This window comes from Thalassophryne amazonica, chromosome 17 (assembly GCF_902500255.1).
Source record: "Thalassophryne amazonica chromosome 17, fThaAma1.1, whole genome shotgun sequence".
NCBI lineage: Eukaryota > Metazoa > Chordata > Actinopteri > Batrachoidiformes > Batrachoididae > Thalassophryne > Thalassophryne amazonica.
In genome coordinates, this window is record NC_047119.1 from 13,923,943 (window position 1) to 13,935,194 (window position 11,252).

Sequence of the window (11,252 nt, forward strand, 5' to 3'; positions counted from 1 at the left end):
AACAGACACATGGGTCTCATAATCGGTCTTGATAAACTCTCACCTCTCAGCTCACTCTCAACTTGATCCGATGGGTCATAATAGACTCTCAATTGACTCTGCATGAGGTTGCATCAATGATCGCGAATTTTAACATACTCGTCACTCACACAATTCCGTTGCAATGCAAGCTTGGTACAAATGGAAATAACAGATGAAAATGGAGATGAGCCAAGACAAAATGTCATGATCTTGTAGGTCTTATATCGGTCTCAGTCCAGTGGAAATGCAGCATTAGTAGAGTTTCCCAGTTTTTCCTCCTGATTCTTCATTGTGTCTTTTGCCTCCATCTTTTTGTGATTTCCTTTTGTGCACTGAACTCCATAGACTGTTGAACGCTTTTCACTGGGCTCAGCAATAAATCACAGAGTTATTGTCACGTCCTCTGAGTTTTCCATGTCTGCATATCTGGGTTCTACATACACCACTAGCCACAACAATAAAGGGGACTTGGTGTTGTTCTATTAACAAATTTAATTTTCATTTTAATTTATTTATATAGCACCAAATCACAACAAGGTTGCCTCAAGGCACTTCACACAAGTAAGGTCTAACCTTACCAACCCCCAGAGCAACAGTGGTAAGGAAAAACCCTCTGAGGAAGAAACCTCAAGCAGACCAGACTCAAAGGGGTGACCATCTGCTTGGGCCATGTTACAGACACAAATTACAAAACAACATACAGGAAATGTTGCCAGTGCACAGGACAGTTTCTGGAACAGATACCACACCCATCTCTGGATGGAGCTGCACCTCAAACAGAGAGAAAAGAAAAAAAAAAGCATACTCAAGCATCAGAAAGACAACAAATGCAGTGTAATTTGTCAGCATTAAGCAACAAGAAAAACAGGAAATACTAAGGTGATCGCCGGCCACTAGCCCTAAACTTCACTAAAAGGAACTTGAAAGTCTCCACAGAATCTGACTGTTTTATTGATGCAGGGAGATCATTCCACAGAATAGGGGCACAATAAGAGAAAGCTCTGTGACCCACAGACGTTTTATTCACCCTAGGGACACAAAGTAGTCCTGCACCTTGAGAACGCAAAGCTGGGCCGGTACATAGGGTTTAATTAGGTCAGCTAGGTAGGGAGGAGCCAGTCTGTGAAGAATTTTATAGGCTAGTAGCAGAACCTTAAAATCTGATCTCACTGGAACAGGAAGCCAGTGAAGGGATGTCAAAATGGGTGTAACGTGGTCAAGCTTTCTGCTTCGTGTCAAAAGTCTGGCTGAGGCATTTTGAAGCAATTGGAGAGCCCTAATGCTAGACTGCGGTAAACCAGAAAATAGAACATTGCAGTAGTCCAATCTAGAAGAGATAAAGGCATGGATCAGGGTCTCAGCATCAGCCATAGACAGGATGGGACGACTCTTCGCTATATTTCGCAGGTGGAAGAAAGCAGTCCTCGTAATATCTCTAATGTGGAGGTCAAAGGACAACGTAGGATCCAAAATTACCCCAAGGTTCCTCACTTTATAACCCAGAATACACTTGTGATCCTGCAGGAGGCGTTGGAGGATGTGGCAGGGAAGCACAGCATCTGGGCGACCTTGTCAGCTGGGATGACAATTAATATCCAAAGTAGTACTGGAAAAGTGACACTTTTTCTCCTCTCAAGCAAGAGCTTTTCACCTTTTTTTTCATAACCAGGCCTACAGGGAAAATTTAAAGTCTAAATGAAGGAATGAATTATTAAATAAATACATGACCCAACTCAAAAACGCTGTAAGGCAAGTGTATTTCCCACAGAGCATCACGAGGATTTTCACAAAGGGTGTGTTGTCATGAAACAAAAGTTCAGGAAAAGAGGTGAGAGTATCAGAGGAGCTTTCACTTCACTCTGATCTCTGCAAGGCTCAGTTCTGCCAAATCCTCCTCTGCCCGTAATGTGTCTGTCTGCATCGCTTGATAACCCTCATCTGCTTTCTTCTTTGATGAACTAAACCCTATCTCATTACAGATGCCAGCAAGCTTTTATTCTCATGTCATCCACTGTGGAAGGGGATTTCTACAAAAAGAAAAACATTATACAACGAATGTACAAGCTATAAGGTGTTTTGCCACAAGTCGATGTGGCCTCAAAATGAATGACCTGAGGCACATGAGTGAAATCTACCAGGTGGTCCTTTATATCCGCAGATGATGCATCTTCCTCCACATGCTGGCAGGCCGATGCTGGATGACACCAGCCATGTGCAGAGGATAGATTACTATGATGAGTGTGTTAGTCCTTATTATTTCATCCTTGGGAAACATATCGATGTCAAATACCTGAAGAAAAAGCAGCAAAGACTCAAAAATGCCACAGATCTATGAAGCTTGGTCAGGACACAGCAACCAAATTGAGGGCAAATCCCTCTTGTTAAAAATATTTACAGACGCACACACACACACACCTGAGGGAACTTAATTTGCACACACCGTATCTAAAATGTGGAGAAGCAGTAGATACCCTGATTGCAGCACTTGAGAAGGTGAGTGAGGAATCAGAGTGTTTGTTCTGGATCAAGACTATGATCCAGGCTTTTGAGGATTGCAGTGAGAATGTCACTATTCTTGTGATATTCACTTATCTCAGCAGTGACATTCATATGTCTGGGTCCTTGGCCTTTGAGTTCAGGAGACATAACGGGAAGAGCTTATGGAGTCATGAGGTCAGTGGATGAAAGCGTTTGGTGATACTGATATCTTTAGGATCCTCGTACCCTCTGTCTTACTGTATGATTGTGAGATACCACTTGAATGACCTTATGTCAAATGAACTGTTACTTATGGAGAGTCAGATGAGGAGTACCATACACAGTAAAATCACCAGTGTAAAATTAACACTGACTACTCTTGGGACCATATGTTCACTGGCAGTGTTAATTTAACACTGGTGATTTTACTGTATAGACATTATATACGTAGATACCTCATAACTTGCTGCAACGTAATCCATTGTCGCCGCCATATTGGATGGATCTCTTCACAATAGGCTCGCACCAGAGTCAATCAGAGTCAGTGGAGAGTTAGCAAATTTGTCTGTATTTTGTGCTGCTTATGGTTGCAAAACCCAGCGCAGTATAGAAACCAGATCACATGGGATTACCTCGCATAAATAAGACTGAACATTTCTGACTGAATCATTTTGGTTATTTTACCATTTGTAATATGTCATGGTAAAAAAACGTTACTAACTGGTCCTCTCTCTCATTAGCTGTGTTTCCATCCAACTCATATTGTAATGCTACGTTTACACATAACGACGACAAGTCACGAATGCCATGAAGCATACATTCTTGGCCGCTGATCATGAATGTGATGATTCGGGGCAGAGGCGTCAGGTGTCCTCAGGAACTGCTGCAACCTGTTACCACACGTTACGATTAATGGCACGTGTTGCTGGAGAATTATCAGGAAGCATTAGGCACGGTCAAGAATAGTATTCCGCATTGTTGCACGTAACAGCGCATCGTTAAGTTATGTCACATTGTGAACGAGGTGAATTGTCTCCACACACACCCATATTCATCCAACCAAATTCAGATCGCTCCGGTTTTTCAGAAGAACTTTGTGGCTGCATGCATAGTTGGGCTCTGTGCCATGGAGTGGCGCAGAGAGGAGGAGGAGGACAGAGCCAGATGTGTGGCTTCATGCGGCTCTCGTCTCGCGCATTTTCCCAAACATCAGGCACATGCAGCAGGTGGAACACCTGCAGGAGCGCGCTGAAGAGCACTGAAATTAGACTTTTAGCCGATTTGGTGTCAGCAATCAAACTGAATGCGGTGCAGCAGGGTTTAATTGTGCACACGCTTCTTCCTCCGCCGGACTGGAGGAGGTGCAGAGATGTCTGGCTGCACGTGAGTCTCCTCTCGCTCCTCTGGTTCCTCTGGGTCAGACTTGTTCTCCTGCTCATCGGTTACAACAGCAGGTGGAACACCTGCAGGAGCGTCCTGAGGAGCTTCAGCAGGAACTGTGGAACGACATTTGGAGCCGAGTTTAATTGTGCGCACGTGACAGAAAACTGATTCGTCGTGGCACACAGTGAAATGTGACGCCACGTTACAAGTCGTGTTAAAATTTGACAGTTTCCGTGTCACTTCGTAATAACGCGTGACATTTTGGGCTCCAAGAACCATCACAGGAACCACTACGAACGTTGTCACGTTCTATTAAGGATCACTACTCATCAAGACAGATCAATACGCTCAGTTGCAACCTCCACGACGTGAGACGAAATGAGGGTGGTGTGTGACATTCGTGGAAGACAAGCACATGGTGCAACAGGAAAGTATTCACAGCGCTTCACTGTTTCCACATTTTGTTATGTTACAGCCTTGTTCTAAAATGGAGTCAATTCATTTTTTCCCTCAAAACTCTACTGACTGTACCCAGTAATGACAACATGAAAAACTTTTTTTTATTATTGCAAATTTATTGTAAGTCCCTCCGACTGCTCCCTTGTTTGCACTCGGGGTCGCCACAGCAAATCCAAGGTGGATCTGCATGTTGAATTGGCACAGGTTTTACGCCGGATGCCCTTCCTGACGCAACTATAAAAAACTAAGAAATCACATGTACGTAAGTATTCACACCCTTTGCTCAGTACTTTATTGATGCACCTTTGGCAGCAATTACAGCCTCGAGTCTTCTTGAATATGATGCCACAAGCTTGGTGCACCTATGTTTGGGCAGTTTTGTCCATTCCTCTTTGCAGCACCTCTCAACCTCCATCAGGTTGGATGGGGAGCATCAGTGCACAGCCATTTTCAGATCTCTCCAGAGATGTTTAATTGGATTCAGGTTTGGATGGATAGATGGATGCTATGGATGGATGGATGGATGGATGATGGATGGATGAGATTTATTGTCATTGTCATTACAAGTGCAACAACAACGAGATTACGTCCACACTCACATTTCCACAGACAAGATACAGCAATTAATCCACAGTTATTACTTGTTTACTGTAATAATGGCACACATCAGAATTAAGACAACACATATACATTTGACATTGTTTATGTACATTAAACTTGAAACAGTCCGTTTTCCAAATTAAGGCAATGTGAGTGTGTGGTAGCCGCTGCAACAGGAGTCGTGCCGCTGCTAACTTAGGGGGAACTTGGCCCTGCCGCAGCTAAAACCGCGCAGCCCCCGGAGGGGAGAAGGGTGGCGTCAGCGGTGGCCAGGATGGGGTGTGTGATGGGGCAGGAGAGGAGGTAGGAGGGAAAGTGGAGCATGCTTCAGTCTTTGTCCATGTGTGAGTCTGTCTGTCCTTGTGTACTGGAGTAAGAGAGATAAGGAGGCAGCCAATCTTCCCAAAGCCGTAAAAATTCTTCTGGAGGAAAAACAATGGGCATTTTATCCTTGAGAGGCTGATAAGTCTGCAGTGTTTGTGGTTGAGCAGTGAAAAACACTTTTCCAGCCTCACATGAACAAACCAGATCCCAATTATGAAAATTCCCTGGCCTCTGAAATCTTCACCTTCTCCTGCAAGATGCGCATTTGCTCCGAGATGTTATCAAATTTGGGTCTGAGTTCAAGGGTTAACACAGTCTGAGAATGCATTGCCTTGCTCAACTCATTAATCATGATGGACAAGCGAGGGGTCGTGGTTTTGGCAGCAGCCATCTTGACAATCTTCCAGTTGGTCAGGGCAGCACATAAACCAATAAGTACCAGCCCTCCTACTATGAATCCAAATATGAATAAATCCTCGAGGTCCTCCACAGAGAAAGGTGCAAAGCATGCGACCCCCCAAGTCTCCCAGGCATCGACAACATAGCTTGCAAGGTAAGTTCCATCCAGGCACGCAGGGTCCCCTGGCCCTGATCTTCTTGTAGAAAAAATAGTCTCCCAGTTCCTGTCACTGAAAAACATTAATTTCATTTTAACCTTTATTTAACCAGGTTAGTCCCATTGAGTATCTCTTTAGCAAGGGAGGCCTGAGCAATTGTAAAGTTTCCAATTCACCTAACTTGTGTGTCTTTAAATGTGGGAGGAAACTGGAGCACCCAGAGGAAACCCATGCAAACACGGGGAGAACATGCAAACCCCACACAGAAGGCCACAGGTGGGAATTGATCCCATGACCTTCTTGCTATGAGGCAACAGTGCCTCTTACTAAGCCACCGTGCTGCCCACCCAAATATCCCCACAGCATGATGCTGTCACCACCTTGCTTCACTGTAGGGATGGTGCCTGGTTTCCTCCAAACTTGCTGTCTAGCATTCACGCCAAAGAGTTCAATCTTTGCCTCATCAGACCAGAGAATTTTGTTTCTCATGGTCTGAGAGTCCTTCAGTTGCCTTTTGTCAAACTCCAGGTGGCCTGCCATGTGCCTTTTACTAAGGAGTGGCTTCCATCTGGCTACTCTGCCATACAGGCATGTTTGGTGGATTGCTACAGAGATGGTTGTCCTTCTGGAAGGTTTCTCTCTCTGCACAGAGGAATGTTGATGCTCTGACAGAGTGACCACCAGGTTCTTGGTCACCTTCCTGATTAAGGTCCTTCTCTCCCAATTGCTCAGTTTACACAGTTGGCCAGCTCTAGAAAGAGTCCTGGTGGATCTGAACTTCTTCCATTTATGGATGATGGAGGTCACTGTGGTCACTGGGACCTTCAAAGCAACAGAAATGTTTCTGTACCCTTCCCCAGATTTGTGCCTCGAGATAGTCCTGCGTATGACTTATCTCAGCAGTGGCATACATGTCTCTGGGTATCCTGCCTTTGAGATCGAGCTTATGGAGTCATGAGGTCATTGGACAGAGCTGTTTGGTGATGTCGATATCTTTGCAGGCGAACAAAGGTTCCACGTCTTTCGCATATGGGTGGTACCTGTCTTGCTGTATGGTTGTGAGACTTGGATGCTAACCAGCATGCATGTGTCTGAGTGTTGACAGCCTCAGTAACTGGAGAAGGTCAAGGGGACATCCACGTTTCACCTGGTTGCAGAAGAGAGATAATGTGAGAATGGACCGGTTGTCTTCCTGGGTGGTTCCCATTCAGGATTCAGACCCGGAGTGGTTCCATGGTGTTGTGGATGCGGTAAAGTTCAGCACCAGTGCATACTCTCAGACTTGAATTCATGAAAATACACCCATACATGCTATCTAAGGAGTTCACCTGTCGGTAATCATGGTAAAAAGTTTCTCATGCCCTAAAACATATTTAGACACGTAAATCAGGTTCCTAATCTATCCGGAAGCAAAGATACGTTAAAAAAAAACTTGAAATGGTGGCCATTTTGGATGCCATTTTTGATTTGGAAAAAGCCACAAGGGGGATTTTGGGGGACTTTTAGACTAGTTTGTTGTTCTACAAGTTTTTCTGGACTTATCCTGAAAATTTCAGCTTGTTCTACAAATGTTCCATTTAGTCATTTTTCATCTTATGCTCTTGAATCTAGAATGTCCACATTTACACCAAGCCAAAGTCACCTTTTATCCTCATCTCTTTTCGTTGTTTGTTTGTTTGGAAGAAGCAGTGAGGCTCTGAATGTGACAAACAGCAGGCTGCGTGAATATTGGCCTGCTTAAACTGAATGGAAATACAAATATCAGATATCTCATGAATCGGTCATCATAGGTGACCCTGAACAAATATATGTAGATTTGTGTGGCTCCTTTTCATGTGCGAACGTGTAATTTTTAATTGTCATCAGAGATTGTGTAGTACATTAAATATAAAAAAAAATTTAAAGTTCTCCTTTTCCTAATGGTGAAAAAATACGAAAAACAGACCACATTTACACCATTTTTATTGATACAAGTTTCGCTGAGAGAATCTGCACTCATTGTCCGTGTATGCTGCTGTCCAAAATTCCCATTAACAAAGGAGACGTCAGACTGGGGTGGAACATGACTGCAAAACAGTTCTCCTTCCTGCATTGCAACAGGTGGAGTCATTCAGGATAAAACTAAAAAGGAAAAGGGTTTGCATGATGTAATAACTGTAACCTCATCAACAATCTTACCTCATGATTTCACCAATTTTTCACTGCAACAGAACTGCAGGTCTTGTTCAGAAATATTTGCCTTAAAAACAATCACAACTTTTTCTGTGAAATACTAATTTGATGAAGAACGAACGATCAGAATCAAAAAAATCAGTGAAAAATGTTAAAAATGCCCACCCAAAACTGTTATGATTGAGGTCTTTTGTCCATGAGTCCACGTGTTTTTTTTGTTTTGTTTTGTTTTGGGTTTTTTTGTTTTTTTTCTGATATGAGCTCAAATATGAGCAGATTCATGGTTGGGCGGGGGAGATGCTTGTTTTCGACACTTTCCTAAAATTTGACCTTCAACTTTACTTCAGAAAAAGATGTAGGAAATGTTGCCAGATATGTTGGTTTTTGTGCTGGAGCTTAATTAGGGCCAGAGTTTTGACAGCAAAATGTGAATTTTTAAAGGTCAAGGTGGAGATTGATGCCAGAGATAAAAGCAACTGCATGGTTTTGCTGTGCCATTATCTATTGCTTTTGTTGCACATGGCTAATGGTGAAAATGGAGATGCTAAAATTATTTTAAATATTCCTCTCAAGGAATATGATAATAATGAGAAATAATGAGGATAAGTGTGTAATAATGTTTAAAAGCAACCAAAGCAAAACCGTTAACTAAACCACAGCTCACAGCCCCAAAATATGATGTAATAAACACCCAAACGAAGGGCCCCTTCACATAGTGCGAATTTGGTTGAAGTGTGCATGAAGTGTACATGAAGCAGGAATTGTATGCAAGACATGTAAATTTATAACTACCGCAAACACCTGTTGCTACAAACACCTGTTGCTACAACTATTTACGCACACCAGCGGCTGAAGGACAGAGTGTTCGCTGTGCGAGCCCATCGAACCCTCTCGCAGCAGGTGTCGGCTAAATTCCAGCTGACACACACGAACATCTAACACCGCTCGTGTGGCACTTAGAAAATATGTGGCCATTCACACTGTTAACACAACAACAATCAGCAGACAATCACTGTCAAGCTGGCAGTGAATTTGTCTAAGTGCCCCATGAGTCGGCATGGGCCGGTATGAGATTTGGACAGTATGATAACCTTGGGCAAAAATACCACGGTTTCACAGTATTATGTATAGCGTTAAACTGTGCTTTAACAACATTATGGCTATTTGCATATGAAGCGCGTGTGATTCAGGCACACTAATTGACGTGATGTCTACTGCTACGAGCACTATACCACTGATAACTTTAGAGAAAATACCAAGAGAGTCACTCTTTTGGACATGTTGCATCTGCTCCGTGGGAAACATGACTTACTTACTTGCTGAGGGAGAAACGTGGCTGGAATAAGGTCTGGAACTTCGGATGCTTCACCAACAAAGTACTTGGAATAGATGTATTTGTCCTTTTTGACATATTTGTGGGAGAAATTTGGTCGACCACAAGCACGACTCGAGTCCACCACTTGTACTTCCCAGTGGCTTCAAAGATGGAATAAAGTTTACTCCTTCCATGTAATCCTTTGCGTGTATTTTGAGACGCCCCGAGTCCGACACAGGCCATAGCTTCGGTGCTTTGTTGCCAAGTTTTTGGCTTGAAGGGCTATTCCACAGAAAATAAAACAAAAAAGCCAACTTGGTCCTTTTAGACGGAGGGAAAAGTTTAGTGCAGGCTTCGGCTCCTTCAGCCATGATGCAGAGCTAGCTAACGTTAGCTGCCTGTTTGTAAACAGAGACAGATGTGCGCACCAGGGGGAAAGGCAACAGCAGCTGCCTCCGCTCTGCCTGTCAAGAATTCTCATAACCCGCTTATACCATAGGGACGGTATAACGGAAACTTTTAGTAGGTTTGATACCGTGGCTTTTTCATACCACGGTATACCATGAAACCGGTTATCAGCCCATGTCTACCCATGAGTATGGCTTTGCAAAACAGCAACACACGTGAGGTGTCAGAGTGTCAGCTCCCCCTCGCACACACGTGGCATGCGTGTGAATTGCATGTGTTGCACTCCCCATCCGTCAAACACACACACATACGAGGTCTGTGAGAAAAGAAAAGGACCTTTTTATTTTTTTCAAAAACTATCTGGATTTGAATCACGTGCAATTACATCAGACAAGCTTGAACCCTCGTGCGCATGCGTGAGTTTTTTCACGCCTGTCGGTTGCGTCATTTGCCTGTGGGCAGGCTTTGAGTGAGCACTGGTCCACCCCTCCCATCGGAATTCCTTTGTCTGAAAACTTGCTGAGAGACTGGCACTTTGCTTTATCAAAATTTTTTCAGAAACTGTGAGGCAGATCCGAGTGGACACCATTCGAGAAATTCAGACGGTTTTTGGTGAAAATTTTAAGGGCTGATGAGAGATTATGGAGTGTTACTGTCGCTTTAAGGACTGCCCATGGAGCCGGATGGCACGCCGCGCCCCGAGCCGCTGTCGTCAGCCTGTTTCGAGCTGAAAACTTCCAAATTTAAGCCTCTGTTGACCCAGGACGTCGTGAGAGAACAGAGAAGTTTCAGAAGAGGTCGGGATCAGCAGTTTATCCGGACATTCCACTGTTAAAGGAGATTTTGTAATGAAAGACGTGCGTACGGATTCGCGCGTCGGCACCCAGCCGCTCATGGCACGGTGCCACAGCTCCGTGGACAGTCCTTAAAGCGACAGTAACACTCCATAATCTCTCATCAGCCCTTAAAATTTTCACTGAAAACCGTCTGAATTTCTCGAATGGTGTCCACTCGGATCTGCCTCACAGTTTCTGAAAAAACTTTGATAAAGCAAAGCGCCAGTCTCTCAGCAACTTTTCAGACAAAGGAATTCTGACTGGAGGGGTGGACCAGTGCTCACTCAAAGCCTGCCCACAGGCGAATGATGCAACCGACAGGCGTGAAAAAACTTACGCATGCGCACGAGGGTTCAAGCTTGGCTGATGTAATCACACGTGATTCAAATCCATATAGTTTTTGAAAAAAATAAAAAGGTCAGTTTCTTTTCTCACAGACCTCGTATAGGCCAGGGGCATTCAACTTGTTACAGAAAGGGCAGAGAGGATGTGGGTTTTCTGTGCAACCACCCTCTCCAGCAAGGGATTTCACTGATTAACTGATTCCATCTACTCAAAGTGATGTTCATCAGTGAAATCACCTGGTGGAGTGGGTGGTTGCAAAGAAAACCTGCACCATCTTGGTCCTTTCTGGAATGAGTCAATACCCCTGCCTTTGGCACTTTATATATAGGGTAATGAAAAATGTGGAAAAATATA